Consider the following 17,915-nt stretch of genomic DNA (forward strand, 5'->3'; position numbering starts at 1 on the left):
CACCCAGCGCTGCTTGCTTGCCTCTATTCGTTTAATAAATTGTAAACTTTGATTGTAATCCTATTTGGATTTATAACAGCCATTTATAACACTTTTTATATTTGTATTTTATTTAAGGCTGTCTTGCCCCCCTCCCCCCCCAGCCTCGCTGCTCGCCAATAAAGCTGGCGCAGGGGCTAAGGGATTTGAAGGGCCTGCTTGTACACCTAAGGGATTTGAGGGCCTGCTTGTACACCTTTGGGGACTGCCTCTTTTTGGGGGGGGTGGGGGGGTGTTAGGAGCTGCTTGTATACTTTTTTAGGCATTCCTCTGAGAGGGGGTTGGGAGCTTCGTGTATACTGGGGGGGGAGGGCCTCCCTCGAGGTGGAAGGGGGGGGGGTTGGAGCGTTTCTACACTGTAGGGGCCTGCCTGTACACTTTTGGGGCCTGCCTTGTGATTCAAAGATCATAAATCCAATTTCTTTAAGTGATTTATTCTTTATTGACGGCGCCGGATGCACGGAGGATCTTTCCGCCTATCGTGCATCCCGAAGTGAAAAGCCGTCTCAAATTTATACATCACAGTGATTAATATTTTATTAACGCCTATACATATTTATTATCTAACCCCGCCTACTCTCGCTTCTCATGCTAATCAGTTTTTTGTGTCCTGCGCCTGCGCAGATCCTCTCAGTGGTCTTGGGCAGGGGTCGTCGAGCTGTGGTCAGTGGTCTCAGAGAGGAAGGCCATAAGTCTTCCTCACAGTGTACTTTTCACCCTTGGTCAGGATTCTGCTGAGTTAGCTTTCTTCCTAACCGCAAGGACTGTTTTTTCTTCGAATCTTCTGCTCATTATTTTCTTATCTTGGATTCCAATGTCTTGTTCGAGATATATTGCCCATATATGTCCTATTTCGAGATACATTGTCCGTACATCTGTTTCCTGCCCTACACCTAATGTTCTGTTCTCCTTTAATAGTTACATTCTTAACCCTTTCTTATCTGGAATCGCCTCAGCTTCCCTAATCAATCCCCCCTTTTCTTTTCCCCATGCAAATTCTTTTGCATTGCATGCCCTTATCATTAGCAGTATCGCAGTAACATACATACAAATATTCCTACTACCAATAACATAACCAGATCAGTAAAAACTTGTTCTAACTATTGAAAGTTGGGTAACCATGAGGTTAACTTATTCCATATTTCCTCAAAGCCCCATGAAATGTTATCCTTACTAATCTTATACAGAACCTTTGTTTGTTTCTATATTTCCGCTATGTCGGTAGAGACCTTTCCGAATACAAAAATTCTTCTTCCCAGCCTCTACGATATGTATCCCTCAATACCTTGCCATGTACTTTCGTCAGGGAAGCTAATATTGCCATTCGTTGTAACAATTTCCAATTCCAAACAAGTATTACAAAAGACAATATTAAACTTATACCAACTAACATCAATAGAACAATAATTGGGTGACACAATGTGTTCAAAATCCCAGTTGCAGTTGGCGACCATCCAAAGAGTTTGTCCCACCAGCTATGATCTGTGTCTTGTTTTACTCTTTGCAAAACTCTGTTTATTTCTTTTGTATCATGGTGGACAGTGATTAAAGTCTTCTCTCCATCTTCCTGAATGCCTTTTAAAATTTTGATCAGGTCTTGGTGTTTAAGTAATTGCTTCACTAGCGTGAGGTTCATCAATAGGTGTGGGTAATAACTTGTGATACATTGTGTTTTTGGACTTGATCAACTGGTGGGATACCACTGGTGCTGAATATAAAAAATCACACCCGATGATTCTAACAAAGTTATAAATACAAAAGTTAGAATGATTTTTGCTAGGTAGAGTTATGTTTTCCTTATCTACTTCTACAAAAGCACAAGCAGTTCTTAAACACACACAGCCTTGACCAATATATACAAGCACAGTCTTTTGACTAGTATTTGGATGAATTTCAAAGTGGCAAACACCTCGCTCAGTGTCAAGACAGACATCCTGAGCATCAATTGTGTTGCTCTCACAAATAAATCCTTGTTGTTCCCAGGTAACACATGATTCTAGATTCACAGACTGCCATTTCCCATTCTTCATCCGGGCCCAGGTTCTATGCTCCGAAGGATAGAGCACTGTTTCCTCATGATTTAATCCTAGTGCAATAATGGGGTGGATAACATAAACTGTAGCATTACGTATAGTAAGCACAAAGGCAGTAGCCATGTTAATAATGGGATCATAGGTAAAATTTACCAGAGTCCACCAAGATTGGAACTTCTTTTCAAAATCATTGGCATTGTCCCAAACAATCTTTCGGACTTCAGCCGGAAAAATGCCTTCACTTCCTTCCCTAATGATCAAGGCAGCCGTTGCCTGCATCCATAACTGTACCTGTATACAACTAAGAGCTAAAGAGACATTATCTTGCGCCATACTAAGTGCATCTATTATTAGTCTGTGGTCCTGGTCTTCAGCCTTTTCCCATATTGGTAACACCTTTGAAACTTGCCATTGGCTAGTTCCCAATGCCAGTAAGGATGATTGCAGGGGCTGTTTTAGTTTTGTCAAATCGCTTGTTGCTGTGGCTAGCTTATTCATTAGTATTTCTGAATCAATTCCATTTAAAACTCCTAATCCTGTTCCTAGCATTCCAGTTAAGTCTCTTTGTCTTCTGCCCCTGAGGTGTACTTGCTTTTGTGACCATATTGTCCAGCCTTCTAATGATGTCTTTAGGAAAGGAGAACAGGCTGGTTGAACTGCTGAGATGTTAATTTGTATTAGCAATTCAACACGCTTGAGAGACCATTCTGGATTAAATAACAATTGTTGTTGGCCTGTGTTCCTTACTACATATGGGCCTGTTTCATAAATTTTGGGTTCCAGCTTGACTGGGGCTTGGGCATAGGTTGTAGGGGAAGGAAGTGCAATAGGGGGTCTCACTGTCGTAGGAAGTATAGCATATATTGTAAAATTTATCATGAGGCTCTCGCCTTCCTTGATCTCGAGCTTTTGACCATTATTAGTCCAAAAACAGTTAACTGCTACAGTCTGTGTTAATATAAAATTATACCAACAATCTAATTTACCTGGGCGGATACAACCTTCTTGTTGGCCACTTTTGGAAGTCGGTTTTACTAAAATTCCCATTGCTTTCTCGTGGGCTGTTCCATTAATCATTCGGCACCCTATTCCAATTTCGTCCCCTACAGTTCTTTGGTGTATCCACCCTTCCCCTAAATGTTGCCATTCTGATAATGCATGTAAATGATCATTTGTTCGCCAAATAACCACAACAGCTAACTTTCCATTAATGCTCTTATCCTCTGTGGTTACGGCTTCAGACCAAGGCCACCCACCATTCTCTATCATCATAGAAGAACCTTCCAATTCTTGAATCACAATTACAACTATAAGCCACAGAAATAAAACAATTCTGTTAACTAAATTTCTGCTAACTACATTACTAAATACTCCTGACCATAGTGTCTTCATTTCGCTTGACTGAACTTTAGTTTCAGTTCACCGTCACCCAGCGTTACTTTCCAGGGGGCTTTTGGAGCTTTCTTCACTCTCGAATAATGGATCCAGGCCGTTTGCTCCTTAATCTTGATGGCGGTATGTGTTGTCAGCAGCACCTGGTATGGTCCCGTCCACTTTTCTTCCAAAGGGCGACCTGCAAATGCTTTTACATACACATAATCCCCAGGTTTAAAGGGGTGGATTGGTTGGTCCAGCCCTCTAGCCCTGGTTCCTGAGAGAACTTTAGATATTTGATTCAACTGTTTTTGGAGTCCTATTAAATAATTATACAAGTATCCCGACCCCAGTTGCGTCAGGTCCTCCCCGCTGAACAAAAACTGATAGGGTCTTCCGTATAATATTTCAAAAGGGCTTAAATTTTCCTTTGTCCGTGGTTTTACTCTAATTCTAAGTAAAGCCAAAGGGAGAGACTGAGGCCATGATAAATTAGTCTCTTGTCCTATTTTGGCTATTTGTTGTTTGATTAGATGATTCATCTTTTCCACTTGTCCGCTTGCCTATGGTCTGTAAGGGGTATGGAGTTGCCAGTCTACCCCTAAGACCTTACTTACTTCTTGAACTATTTGCGCACAAAAATGAGAGCCTCTATCCGAGGACATTGCTGCCGGAATTCCGAAACGCGGTATTATCTCATTCAGTAAAACCTTAACCACTTCTCTTGGCTTGTTGGTTCGACAGGGAAAAGCCTCCGGCAACCCGGAAAAAGTATCTGTCAAAACCAACAAGTATCGATACCCCCCTTTTCTTGGCAGTTCTGAAAAATCTATCTGCCATTGTTGTCCTGGATAGTTTCCTTTACTGATTATTCCGAACTTTACCCTATTTTCTGTATTAGGGTTATGATGCAAACAAATACTGCATTGCTGGGTTACTTGTTTTACCGTAGTATACAGATTTCTTCCCACCAAGACTCGACTCAGATTTTTATATAAGGTGTCTGCTCCCCAATGAGTCTTATTATGTTCTGCCATGACCAGAGGCCATATTAAATTAGAGGGTAGTACAACCCTATTATCTTTCAGGTATACCCATCCATCACTCCTTGCTTTTCCTCCCAGGTCCCCAATTAACTTTTGATCTTCCCGTGTGTACCTAGGTTCCTGTCCTTCACCTAAAGTTTGTATTTTACCGTCTGGTATTAAAGTGAGCGCTTCTGCCTCAGCCAATCCGGCCACCCTTTTTGCTTCTTGGTCAGCCAATCGGTTCCCTACCTCGAAGTCAGCGGTTCCTTTTTGGTGTCCCCGGCAATGTATAACAGCCACCTTCTCTGGGTGCTTTACCGCTTCCAACAACTTCAAAATCTCCTCAGCATATTTTATTTGTTTTCCTTGGGCCGTTAATAATCCTCGTTCCTTCCAGATAGCCCCATGTGCATGCACCACACCAAATGCATACTTAGAGTCTGTCCAGATATTTACTTTCTTTCCTGCTGCTAGTTCCAATGCCCGCGTAAGGGCAATTATTTCTGCTTTCTGAGCAGACGTCCCAGGGGGTAATGGTTTCGACTCAATTACCTGTTGAGTGGTCGTCACCACATACCCTGCTTTGCGTTGTCCTTGTTTCACAAAGCTGCTTCCATCAGTATACCATGATTCGTCCGCGTCTTCCAAGGGCTCCTCCTTGAGATCTGGTTGGCTAGAATACACAGTTTCCATAGTTTCGATACAATCGTGGACCACTGGCTCGTCAGGAGCATTACTAAGGAAAGAAGCTGGGTTCACAATGTTAGTAACCACAATTTCTACGTCATCTTGCTCCACCAGTATTGCTTGGTATTTTAAAAATCTTTGAGGGGATAACCAGTGTGCCCCTTTCTGCTCCAAGACTGCCGAGACAGTGTGTGATACCAGCACGGTTATCTTCTGTCCCATAGTGAGCTTCTGAGCCTCCTGTATATTCATGATGACAGCGGCCACCGCTCGAAGGCAACCCGGCCAACCTTTACTTACTTCATCCAGTTGTTTAGAGAAGTAGGCCACAGCTCTCCTGTAGGGGCCCAGCTTCTGTGCCAGCACCCCCAGAGCCATCCCTTGTCTCTCATAGGAGTACAACCAAAAGGGTTTAGACAAGTCCGGTAGACCCAAAGCTGGTGCTCGCATTAACTCCAATTTAAGCTTCTTAAAGGCAGCCCGTGCTTCCCCCGTCCAGACCAATTTTGATTGGTTATTCTTGATGAGGTCATATAGGGGTTTTACAATTAGTCCATAATTATTAATCCATAGACGGCACCAACCTGTCATCCCTAGAAAAGTTCGTAATTCCTTAATGGTCTGTGGTTCTGGGGTACGGCAGATAGTTTCTTTCCGTTCTGTTCCTAACTCCCTTTGTCCCCCTGAAATCTCAAACCCCAAGTAAGTTACACGTGACTGAATCAGCTGAGCCTTCTGTTGAGAGACTCGATACCCATTCAAACCCAGAAAATTAAGGAGACTTATCGTCCATTGCATGCAGCTGCTCCTATTCTCAGTGGCTATCAAAAGGTCATCAACGTATTGCAGCAGAACTCCTTCGGTGTTTGGGGCCTCCCAAACCTCAAGCTCTTTTGCTAGTTGATTCCCAAAAATCGTGAAACAATATTGAAACTCACTTTATGGCAGAGAAGGACTCTCACTGAGGAAAGTGGAATTTAAGATGTTCTTTTTCCCTCTGAATAATCCTAGTATAATCCTAGGTGTATTAGTTTAACCCACCCTAAACTGATGTCTGAGAGTGCCTGTCTTCTCAAACTGAATGATGACAGGGCTAAACGTGCATAGTGGTTACAGCTTCTGCAAACTTTGTGAATATGCCCGGAAATACTATACTTCCGTGATAAACTGACCTTTGGAATGATGTTTCAGCACTGTATTGTGACAGCCCTATCGCTGTCGTGACCTGGAACTGTGCATCTCTTTGCAAACCTTAGGTGCATGTTATCACGAGCTTTTCTTTCTTTCTGTCTTCAGAAAAAGCGCGGTGAGATTCCCTGCTACTGGGAGAAGCAGCCAGTAGGCTGTCAGAAAGCCAACTGTGCTTTTCATCACGCAAAGGGACGTTACATCGATGGAGTCTTCTTACCACCAAGCAAGAGTGAGTTTAGGTCCTTTTTCTTTAAGTATTGAAGAATTAATTTTGCATATTACTTAGTGGGTGCCAATAGTGTAGGAGACATCAGGTAACCGTCCATTTGTGAGTGCAGGAAAAGGTCTGCAGTCCTAGGTGGTCAGCTAAACCGAGTGTACTGCTGCTGTACTGCTGGTATTTGTTTTCTGCTTTCATGCTCAGCTTCTCTCTGCTTTGTGTGATATTTGCCTTGCAGTTTGCTTTCTGTTGTTTCGTCCTCTGCTGGGTGGTAGGGAGATGTGTTGTTGTTTGAAGGCAAGTCATTGTTCACGGTGTAAACAGTGGCGGGATGGGCAAAAGGAGATGCTGAATTCATTGTCTGTGCAGGTTATCTGCCTTAGCTACCATCTTCGTGCATTGTGGTCAAAGTTTTAAACTGCCATATTACTGATGATCCTCCTCTTCCTCTAGCTACACTGCCAAGTCCGCCTGAGTCCGCGGACGATGATTTGAAAGTGGCTCAGATGTCACTGCAGCAAAACAAACTTTCTGTCCAGTCCAATCCCTCTCCATAGCTAAGGCGGGTGATGAAAGTGGAAAACTCGGAAAATGTCCCAAGCCCTACACACCCTCCAGTTGTAATCAATGCTGCAGATGATGATGAAGATGATGATGGTGAGCATGGTTTGGTTCTTGGAAGGAATTTGTGCTGTAAATGATTGTGTAAGTCTTTGGTTCTTGGAAGGAATTTGTGCTGTAAATCAATGTATAAATCACAGATGACCTGAGGTCTGACTAGCGATAGGGCAGGCAGTCTGGTCAGGTCACTGGTGGCTTTGTCTGGCAGTCAGTGGACAGAACCTGAAATGTTGGAGGAAAGCTTAGAACCCCTCTTGGCTTTAGTTGGTCTGTTGTGTAAAGCTCTATGTGAAACTAGGAAGGAAATTCCTTTTTTTTTGTCTGAAGAGTAATATGTTGTGTAGTAGTTAAAGCTGCAGAGAGAATCTAGAGTCCTAGATGTTTTGTCCTAGGGTAGTCTACTTACGAGTTCATCAGGTCAGTGTAGCTGTATTAAAAAAAAAAAAAAAAAAAAAAAAAAAAGCTTTTTTATAGGAACCATGGACTGAAGTGTCATTGCATGAGCTACATAATCACGAACAATCTGGCCTATGCATAACTGAATAGATTTTTCCCCTTCAGACCAGCTTTCTGCGGAAGGAGAAGAAACTAAAACTCCCGTCCAGCAACCAGCTGAGGAAGGCCAAAATGGATTACGGATGATTTCCACTCGGAAAGCCAGTGCTACTACTGCTAAACAAGGTATTCCAGCACCTGTAGTAGGATAAATCGGAAGGAGAACTTGACAATTAACTCAAAAGCAATGTGGCGTAAAAACACAACAGAATGTAGGGGTGCTGAATGGACTCGGTTATTTCCATGATCTCATTTCTCCCTGATACCATCATGTGCCCATTGGGTCAGAAAGTTGAACTCCTTTTCTTTCCTTTTGGAGAACAAAACAGGGTCACAGCATGGAGTTTAAATGGCTGCACGTGCAGCCTGGCAACCACTGTTGAAAGCCATATCTAACGATAGAGGGATCTAATATCACGTAAATGGATTAAAATTAAAACTACAGTTTTTACCCTGAAGGGTGAAAGGAGGGGCAAAATGCCATTGATTCTATGGTTGTTTCACTTGTGAGGAGTGTTGACAGGGTTTATTCTAAATACTTCTGAAAGTTCCTGAGCACTAAGAAGCCTGAGGATCTGTGGTCCTCAGTGAGTGCCTCTAAGCCTTAGTCTCATTAACTGTTTTCTGTTTTCAGAGGACGGTCTGAATTTTGGAATAAAAACACTTGAAGAAATCAAATTGCAGAAAATGAAGGAAAAAACTAAGAGACACGGTGGTGAGTTAATATTCCCTACTTTCTTACCCTCTTCACCTTCATCCTGTGTGATGATTTTTCTTTCAAAAAAAAATTCTTCCAGTAATACCGGGTAGCTGGCTATGCTTTGGTGAATCCAACTATTTGCCAAAGAAGTGAAATTTGATTGGCTTCAGAATGGCAGGTGATGGTGGCTGGGAGCTGCTTGAGGGATAGACTTCCATGTTTAGCTGGGGGCATCGAGCAACCTGATTCTCAGCCAGCTGGTATTCTAGATGGGAATTCCAAGGGCAACCAGAGGCAAATTAGTCACCTCTCTTATTTGCATGCTCTGGTCACTGTATGTTTGACAGTAATGAATAATTACAGTTTTTTGTTCTTCGTGATAGTTTTTTCTGTTTGGTAAACTTCCTTATGTTTTGCTTGCTCTGAGCAGAAGGTCATTCAAGATCTTCTCTTCCTCCCGTCGATTCTATGATTTTTCCTGCTCCGGAAAAGGAAAATGTCCGGACAGTGGTGAGAACTGTGACACTGTCTACAGAGGAAGGTAATAATTAATGCTTTTGTTTTGATTTCATTACTCCTAAACTGGAAGGTTAAGCAAGAAGGAAGGCAATTCACCCCTGTTAGCCTCCTGGTGCTGCCGCCTTCTGTTCAAAACATGCTTTTATGCTGAAAGTCCCTGGTTGTACTGGAAAGCTTTGGTGCTCAGGTTAAGTGCAGTAGCAGGAGAAAGAAAAAAATGTGTCAGTATGCAAATAGGGGGATAACTGAAAAACAGGAGAGTAACGAGAAGAAAGAGCTCTAGAGGACAGTGCTATGTAAGAAGCAATTTCTGAAGCTTTAAAGAGGCTGACAGTGGCACGTGTGGACAGTAGTGCGATAGGAGTCTGTGTATAAATTATATTGTTTAGAGTTGTGCAAATTCCTTTGAAAGGGAAAGAAGTGAAGAAGTACTTTTACTCATAGACATTCACCTTAGAAAGGAATATTTCTCAGCATTTGTACCTAATAATATTCTGCTTGCTTATGCAGCTCTGTTCTGCACAAAGTATAGCTGTCAAGCAGACTCAGATTCATTCTCGACTACATTCAGCTGGAATTTGAGGCAAACACTGAGACTATGGATACTTTTTCTAAGTTAATTATAGTTGTAATATGAGTTTGTGTGGTTTAGCTGTCAAAACAGTGTCTTGCTGGGTTTTTTTGAACATGGGCTAACAGTATACTATTTCTATTGGCTACTGGTCTCTATGAAATAGAAAAATTTTACTTTTGTTTTAGGGGAGGAACCTGTGGTTCGACTAGATCTTGCTGAGAAACAAGGAAAACGGAAAGCCTCCGTGGGTAAGAACTTTTTATGAGCTGTTATTTAGGTGCCGCCTTCTCTATATGACTGCATCGAAGAGTATTTTTGACGTGTGAGAGGAAAATGCGTTGCAGTGGAGATCTGTGTTGACTGCAGAAATGGCAAAAAAACCATTTAGCAGCTGAAAGGCAATTTTATGAAAATATGCTTGAAAAATAGAAGCTTGTGGTTGACTGTTCTCAAATCTTCCTGCAAAGAAATGTTCTTAAAATATTCCTTGTTTTCTCTGTCTGAAGCTGATGTAAGCGCCCTTCCCGTGAAGCGCAGCCTTGCTGAAAGGCTGGGGAAGAAGGTGGAGGTTCCGGGAAATGCTGACAGAGCACCAAAGAGAGGTACAGCTACTAAACAGGCATCTGGATGTGATTCACGGGTTTTGTATTTAGGCTCTCTGTTTGTCCTTTTCCTGCGATGTTTCTTTTTGCATGTTGGCTGAGGTCTTAATCACCGGGATTCAAAGTTACCTTTCCTGCCTTGTTTTCGAATGTGAACACAAAGTTGACGTTTATGCAGCCTCCCTAATTTGGTCTTTTTCTGTTTTGCAGTTCAAGTTCCCAAGTCTGTGAAGGAGAGACTAGGATTACCTTCTCAACGGACTAGTACTGCGAAAGGTAACAACTGGCTATTAAATATACTTTCTCCTTCTTCCTTTCCGTGAACTTAGACCGTTTTCATACAGCCCTAAAAAGGAATTCAAATGAAAACAAAGAACTGGTTCCTCTTGCTCGAGTGCTGAAGCTCTTCTGACAGCCACTATCAGAAATCTGCCTCTAGGTGTGTGTTTATTTTCCGCTTGTGCCTTGTCAAGGTTTTAAGCTGCTTCTGTGAACCATCATATACAATTAGAATAGAGCCACTGCCGGGAGCAGGAATTTGAAATGCAGTCTGAAAAAGTAATCAAGTAAACTAGCATTTCTGTGTAGCAACTCTCTCTGGATAGGGCTGGTCTTCAAAATACAACAAGTGGCTCAGAGGAGGAGGAGAATGTTAGGCTATTGTCCTAAGATGGGTTATTGGGAACGCTCAGGCTTAGTTTTCCTTAGTACTGTGACAAATTTTGGAGACTTAAACTATTGTTGGACTCTCTTTAAATGCTGGTGCTTCTCATTTCTTGATGATGACAGGGAAGGCTGCTAAGCCAAAGGGAGAGATCCATGTGAAAACACTGGAGGAAATCCATCGTGAGAGAGCTCTTCGAGAAAGTCAAGCCAAAGCCCAGGCTGAATGGCATGGTAAAACCAAAGATCCCAGCGCAGGGGCAAAAATTGAGGGTGAGCCCAAGAAGCAGAGTGTGCTCACTCTTTCCGGGCCCAGCAAAGTGCAGTCGAAGGAGCCGGCAGGTAAAGCCAAGCCAGAAGGAGAAGTGCGTGTTAAAACCCTGGAAGAAATAAAGCGCGAGAAAGCTCTGCGGATGCAGCAGAGTGGAGGAAATGTGCCAGCTCCCCCAGCACAACCTGGACCTGCCCCAGCCGGGCAGAAATCGTTATGGAACACAAAGCTATCAGGTAATAAGATGCTTTAATACCTGCCCCGGTGAGGTGCTTCCCATATTGAGCAAGTTCCATTTGCTCAGGATCTGCTTTGCTTTTTCCTTCAATGCGGAGGATAAAAGAGTTTAAGGCTACAAAGTTCAAAGGCAAAGAAGGGCCAGAACGTGCAACCATGTCTGTTTTCGTTAATTACGTGATGGTATTCTGTATTTCCCACTAGAAAATTAACACATTGAGGGGCTTTTTAGTCTAATTTTGGTATTCTGTTTTTTTCTGCCATCTGTTTATGGTATGAAGTCCTCCCTGTGTTGAGTTCAAGTTCACCTTCCTCTTTGGCATGTGTTGCTTAGCTTGACACGTGTATGTGTTTGTAAAGCATGCATCAGCATCTTAATGTGGGGGGCCAGTTTCTGTCAAAAATGACAGAGGATCAAAGGCCTCGTTGTTAACATTATATCAACTTTGTAAAATGAGATTGTGTGAGGGAGATAAGGAGGGCTTAAAGGCTGCATGCACTGCACATTGTAGCCTTTCTCTCTGTCTCACGGGACACGAGGAAATAAACACACAAAGAAAACAAGTACCCAGCTTTCTTTCGTTTCTTCTCCTGCCAGCCAGACGTTAGGTCAGGAATGGGAGACTAGAATATGACTCTACAAATTTGGATTTTGTAGAACAACTTAATAAATTTTGTGGGACATCACTGCAGGGGAGAGGAAGCTGGTACAACAGTTGCATACACTCTCTTGTCTTACTATACCTGCTGCTTTTCCTTTCCTAGAGGGAGCAAGACTTTAAATACAAAAGCTGTCAACATTTGTGAATCTTACTAGACTTCATACAACGTCTTAGAGTATTGCTTGCACTTGGGATCGCTCTGTGTCTGAGTTTCCCTCGTCCTGGATTATGATTTACTGTAGCCATTCACTTTCTTTGTTCCTTTGTATGGATTGTTGGTAGATGGAGTTTACTATGTGGAAGATATTGCTGAGAATCCAGGCAATGGCAGTGTAATTCTGCTGGCCAAATACAGTTAACTGTGTAGAAGGGCCGTGGAAATGAGGAAGAGAACGTGGATTTTTCATGAGGCAGAGCAAGACTGTATCAGTTCTCTCTTCCTTTTACTCTAGCCAACTTTAACATGTTTGCGAAGCCTTGGGATGGGAAAGTCGCTTCCCCCAAGAAGAAGGCACTGAAACGTAAGGCACCTGGCAGTTTTCCCTCTGCTGTAGCAGCTGTGAAACCACGGACTGCCTCCGACGCTGACACAATGGGACCTCCAGCCAAAAAAGCAGCTATGGTAAGGACAGGGGCTAATGCAGAAATGGATCCCTTGTAAAATTTATACCCTCCTCTAGGAGAAAAGATGGAAAACTCAAATGTTCTACAGGCCTTCTGTTTCCTTTTAAATCCAGTAGCTGCCTACAGAATTCTTGTAGTACCCTTCCATATTTATTAGATTAATGGCACTATTTACTTAGTCCTCTGTGATTCTGTGATTTCTCTGGTGTGGAGGATTTTGTCCATTAATGCTGTGTTCTTAAAAGACACAAGATCATTAGTAACCTCCAAGTGAATATTAACTTTCTTCAGGAGCACCTTGGTTTTGTATTTTGGCTAAGGCTCCGCAATGCCAGAGGAGAAGCAGCATGGAGGAAAAAGCTAGTAAGGAATCTTTTACCCATGAGTCCTAAACACTGTTTTGCTGCTTTCTAGGCTGTTCCAGCCACGCTGGAGCACGTCCCAGCCACCAGACTTGAAGAAAATCCCCAAAACAGGTGATGACCACAACTTGTTCTTTTTCTCAATCGGTGTATATCCCCAGTGAAACATAAGTTCTGTCACAGGTGGGGAAAAAAGGAGGGTTCTGAGATAATTAAAGCCCAAATCCATCAGAGGATAAGTCACTTATTTATCTTATAAGATAAATAAGTCACGTGAAATGACTTTCTAGCAGCTAGCAGGAATGCTTAATTAGACTTACTTTCTTTAAATGCTGCAAGTCGGTACAGCTTTCCAGTGACTTCTTGCTCTGTCTGAATACCTAAATGAGGATGAGGTGAAGTTCTTCTACTTCCTCGTGAGGTGATAAATGATGAGTAGTGTCCTCTGCCTTTTGGTCCTCAAGAATGCCACCCGAACAAACATACAAGGTGACAAGAGTGCAGGGAGAGCAGAGGGAAGTGATGGCTGCAGATCAGCTTCCTGTAGTGGGGAGCAAACTCTGCTGAGTGTGCCGTGGGAAAAATGACTAACTTAGTAAACAGATATTTGCAGATGGAGACTTCTTAACATTTTTACAGGAAAATTAAGCAAGGTGGCAAAGTGCCTCTTGCTACAAAAACTGAACCATCTCTGCTAGACTCCGGGTGCTCTGGCTTCACAGAGAAACCCCCAAACTGAAAAATGTACCTGCTAATATATTGGGCTCTAAATGTAGCCCTGGGTTAATTGAATAACAATCCCTGGGTAAGATTGAAGTGCAGGAGGGGTTGGCTACGGTTTTAAGAGCCGGTTTGCAGAAAAGGGATTTCCCGTTAAGAAATGGCATATACTGATTGTTCTCTTCCTTGCTCTGCCAAGACCTGAAGCACATCTTGGAAGCCAGGCAGAATCCGTGGAGCCAATGGAGTTCTCAAGCTCGACTTCAGCTTCTTCCCAGCTAGAAGAAGCAAGGACACGCCGGCTGAGTTCCACAGGCAACGCGCCCGTATCTGTAGACGAGGATTTAGAGATGCTACTTTGGGAACTCTCAGACGGCATACTGGAAGCCGAGCTCGACTTGGACCCAGGGAAGGATGAGGATGACCTCCTCCTTGAGCTTTCCAAGATGATTGATGATTGAACTGCATAGTCCTATGGTATATTAAAAAAAAAAAAAAAAAAAAAAAACAACAAAAAAAAACTCTTCCTCTTGTTGGATACCCCGAGGTGATCCTTTTTCTAACTGAGGCTTTGCAATGAGACTTAAAGCACAGTTGGATCTGGTAGAAATTGGCAGGATCTGCACTCAGTTGTCCTAAGTTTTCCTGCTGGTCAGAGTTAAGGTCTTGTGCATGGTTCCGTAACTATAGGTGGCTACCTTTGATATCAAGAGGACAAAGCACTTGTTTCTTTTGGCACAGAAAGATGTCCATCGGCACGCTGTGGTGGCTGTGAATTGACGTAGTGATGGAGCGATGCTCTGAAGGCTTAAACGGAAAGCTTCTTCCTTCCGCCCCCCCTTGGCACAGCTCGATGTTGGGCACATTGTGAAGCCTGAGTGTTCTGATTTCTCGGACAGTTGATACCCAAATCCCGGAGTTACTATGTCAACTCTTGACTTTTATTTGTGTATGCCATTGTTTTGACTGTAATCTTTTCAGATGATGAAGCTGTAGGGGCGGGAGGGAGCAAAATAATTATTCTAGCGTTGTGGACCAAACATGCTGCCAGGAGTGGTGGTGGTGGGGTCAGCCCACCCGGCCTTACTTTCAATTATCAGGGATGATAAAATGGTGTGAAAAGCAGCAGCTCTGCGATACGGCTACGCTACCCCCACTCCCTTCTCTTGTGCTGTACCAAAGTTCCCCCAAGCTTTGGTTGGTGCTTTTTGCTGGTGACAGTAGGACTCCAGGGCGAGTAGTCGGGACTCTCCTGCAGTAACTGGGTCAATTAAGGGTTGGTTTAAGTGCCTCCTGGTTTTTAAAATTGCTCCCCTGAGCTGCTGGCTCTGCTGCCTGCTACAGCAAATGTTCGGGTGCCATCAGCGTCGCACTTGGGCGTGGGCACTGACCCTGCGGAGGAGAGCTGAGACTCGCGTGTATTGTGTACCCTGCCGCCAGTGATCGTTTTCCCCTAGCAGATCTATTTTGAATCATTTCCCTAAATTTTAGAGGAACTTTAGGCTCTTTGTGCTATGATTTGTGAAGCTGTAGGGGCCCTCAGGCATTTGCTGCTGGCAGAGGAAAACCGCTTGTCGAATTTGTTGTAAATACTTTCTGTTTGGACAACAACGCCTGTGTGTGTGTGTGTGTGTGTGTGTGTGTGTGTGCACGCGTGCGTGCTTTGACGACCCCCTGCGACGCCCCAGCTCCGCGAGGGAAGCTTTGAAGCGGCTCTGGGAAAACCTCTGCGGAAGAAACCGCTGCTAGTGACTTGCGGAAAAGGGACTCCACAATCAGTGAGATTGTAAAGTAGGTATGTTTATTCAGCGCTGGGCAGCACGGGAGGTTGTGGGCATGAAGATTGATGACTCTTCCTCGTCACCGCTAGTTGACCTCTTGTCTTTGCACAGACTCAGTTGCTCCTTGGCTCTTGTCCATCTGCAAGACCAGTTTCTCCCAGTTTCTTAAGACAGGCTCACTCTCTTATTAGGAGACTGACCTTGGTAAGGGGCCCAAGGCTTCTTGCTTTAGTTAATTGGCACAATGCACCATAGTTAGCAAAGACACTAAGTAGCATCCTAGTTTAACGCTGTCAGCGCTCTATCTCTACTTGATAAGATTCTCCTAACTCCCTCTCTCACTGGAGCCCACGCAGCCCTCCGTCCTGCCGAAGGACTTCACGGGGACTTCTGCTGGCTCCGGGTGCCCGCACACAGACAGAAATGGCTTTGAGAGAAAACAATCAGGAGGAGGAGAGCTCAGAGACTGCGGCCGGCTTCGGCCACCTTCCCCTCGCTTTCCCTCTCCGTGTTCAAACCGAGCACTGTTCTGCCGTCAACCTTCGCTGCCTCTGCCCGCGGCGCTGGGCTTTCGCGTGTGCCATTGCTCCTCTACATATTTTATCCTTCCTTTTGTAAGGAATGGTCCAGCAATTCGTGTCACTAAGGGATTTGAAGGGTTACCATCGAGGCCCGGGTCTAGGTGATAAGAGAACAAAGGGGTTTTTAGGGAAAAGTGCTGACTACTGCAGGGGATGTTGCTAGAGTTTCTGAAATCCGGCGCAGAGGCTCCCAAACGAGGAGGAAGGGGGAGCTGAAGGACAATTGAAGGACAAAAGCCTGAGAGGAAGACAACCAGCATTCAGCCCGAGCAAGCCCCGAGAGACCACCAGAGACTGGTACGCAGGCGCCCCTGGGAGGGGTTTCGGATTCCGGAAACCAATTCTAATAACCCTGCCTCTTCTCGAAGTAGTAATGAATATGTATTAGCCTGGGAGCATCAAAACCAGCCGCCTTACGTAACAGGCGTGCGTCCTGGGGGAGCAGAGACTCCCGGCGCACCCAGCGCTGCTTGCTTGCCTCTATTCGTTTAATAAATTGTAAACTTTGATTGTAATCCTATTTGGATTTATAACAGCCATTTATAACACTTTTTATATTTGTATTTTATTTAAGGCTGTCTTGCCCCCCTCCCCCCCCAGCCTCGCTGCTCGCCAATAAAGCTGGCGCAGGGGCTAAGGGATTTGAAGGGCCTGCTTGTACACCTAAGGGATTTGAGGGCCTGCTTGTACACCTTTGGGGACTGCCTCTTTTGGGGGGGGGGGGGGGGGGTGTTAGGAGCTGCTTGTATACTTTTTTAGGCATTCCTCTGAGAGGGGGTTGGGAGCTTCGTGTATACTGGGGGGGGAGGGCCTCCCTCGAGGTGGAAGCGGGGGGGGTTGGAGCGTTTCTACACTGTAGGGGCCTGCCTGTACACTTTTGGGGCCTGCCTTGGAGGGGTTGGGAACTGCTTGTACACCTTTGGGGCCTGCGTCTGCGCGGGGCGGGGGGGGTTAGGGGGTTGGAGCTGGTTTTAACCTTTCGGGCTTGCATCTGGAGGGGCTTGGGGCCTGCCTTTGGGGGGGTGGTTGTGAGCTGCTTGTATACTGTAGGGGCCTGCTTGTACACCTTTGGGGCCTGCGTCTGGGGGGGGTGGGAGCTGCTTGTACACTGTTAGGGCCTGCCTTGGGGGAGGGGTTGGGGCATGTGCCTTGGGGGCATGGGGTTGGGAGCTGCTTCTACGCTGTAGGGGTCTGGGTCTTGGGGGGTTGGGGCTGTTTGTACACCTTTGGGGCGTGCCTCTGGGGAGGATGGGGAGTTGCTTGTACACCTTTGGGGCCTGTGTCTGGGGGGGGGTTGGGGCCTGTGCCAGGGGGGTTGGGAGCTGCTTGTACGCTCTAGGGTCCTCTGGCAGGCTTTGGGGCCTCCCTTTGAGGGGGGCAGTTGGGAGCTGGTTGTACACCTTTGGGGCCTGAGTCTGGGGTGTGGGGGCTGGGGCTGAGGCCTGGGGCCTGGGGCATGCATCTGGTGGTGGTGGTAGGGGGGGGTCCAGTTCATGGGGGGGGTGGGTTGGGAGCTGCTTGTGGACAGTTGGGGTCTGCATCCGGGTGTGGCTGGGGCCTGCTTGTAGACTTCTGCAGCCTGTGTCTGGTGTTTGGGGGCTTTTCTGTAGTGTTTGGGGATCGCATTTTGGCTTTGGGATGTGTCTAGAGCTTCTGGGGCCTAGCTGTAGTGCTTGGGGCCTGCGTCTGGGGCTTTTCTGTAGCATTTTGGTAGCGTGTTTGTGATTTGGGGTCTGTATCCAGGGTTTTGCCTTTTTTGTAGTTTTCAGCTTTGTGTCTGGTTCTTTGTTGGTTGCCTGGGGTTTGGGGTTTGGATCATTAGTCAGTGTCATTAGCGTCGGGGGGTTGATATGAAGGGTTAGGGTTGTGGT

The 17,915-nt window shown here is 45.1% G+C and overlaps 2 long non-coding RNA genes across 3 annotated transcripts; both read left to right on the forward strand.

Annotated features, from left to right (window-relative positions):
- The first annotated feature begins 383 nt into the window (after positions 1–383).
- On the forward strand, positions 384–6,063 carry LOC308186512. The gene is made up of 2 exons (XR_013944092.1): positions 384–2,656; positions 4,490–6,063. It is a non-coding gene; the product is annotated as an uncharacterized lncRNA (long non-coding RNA).
- An 84-nt stretch (positions 6,064–6,147) lies between these two features.
- On the forward strand, positions 6,148–10,127 carry LOC308186501. Of its 2 annotated transcripts, XR_013944087.1 has the most exons (4): positions 6,148–6,581; positions 7,026–8,989; positions 9,727–9,789; positions 10,048–10,127. It is a non-coding gene; the product is annotated as an uncharacterized lncRNA (long non-coding RNA). The 2 variants fall into 2 exon arrangements; XR_013944086.1 differs by having other exon boundaries at positions 6,148–8,989.
- Positions 10,128–17,915: the final 7,788 nt, after the last annotated feature.

The sequence above is a fragment of the Anser brachyrhynchus genome (assembly GCF_964034855.1).
Source record: "Anser brachyrhynchus genome assembly, contig: SCAFFOLD_106, whole genome shotgun sequence".
Lineage (NCBI taxonomy): Eukaryota > Metazoa > Chordata > Aves > Anseriformes > Anatidae > Anser > Anser brachyrhynchus.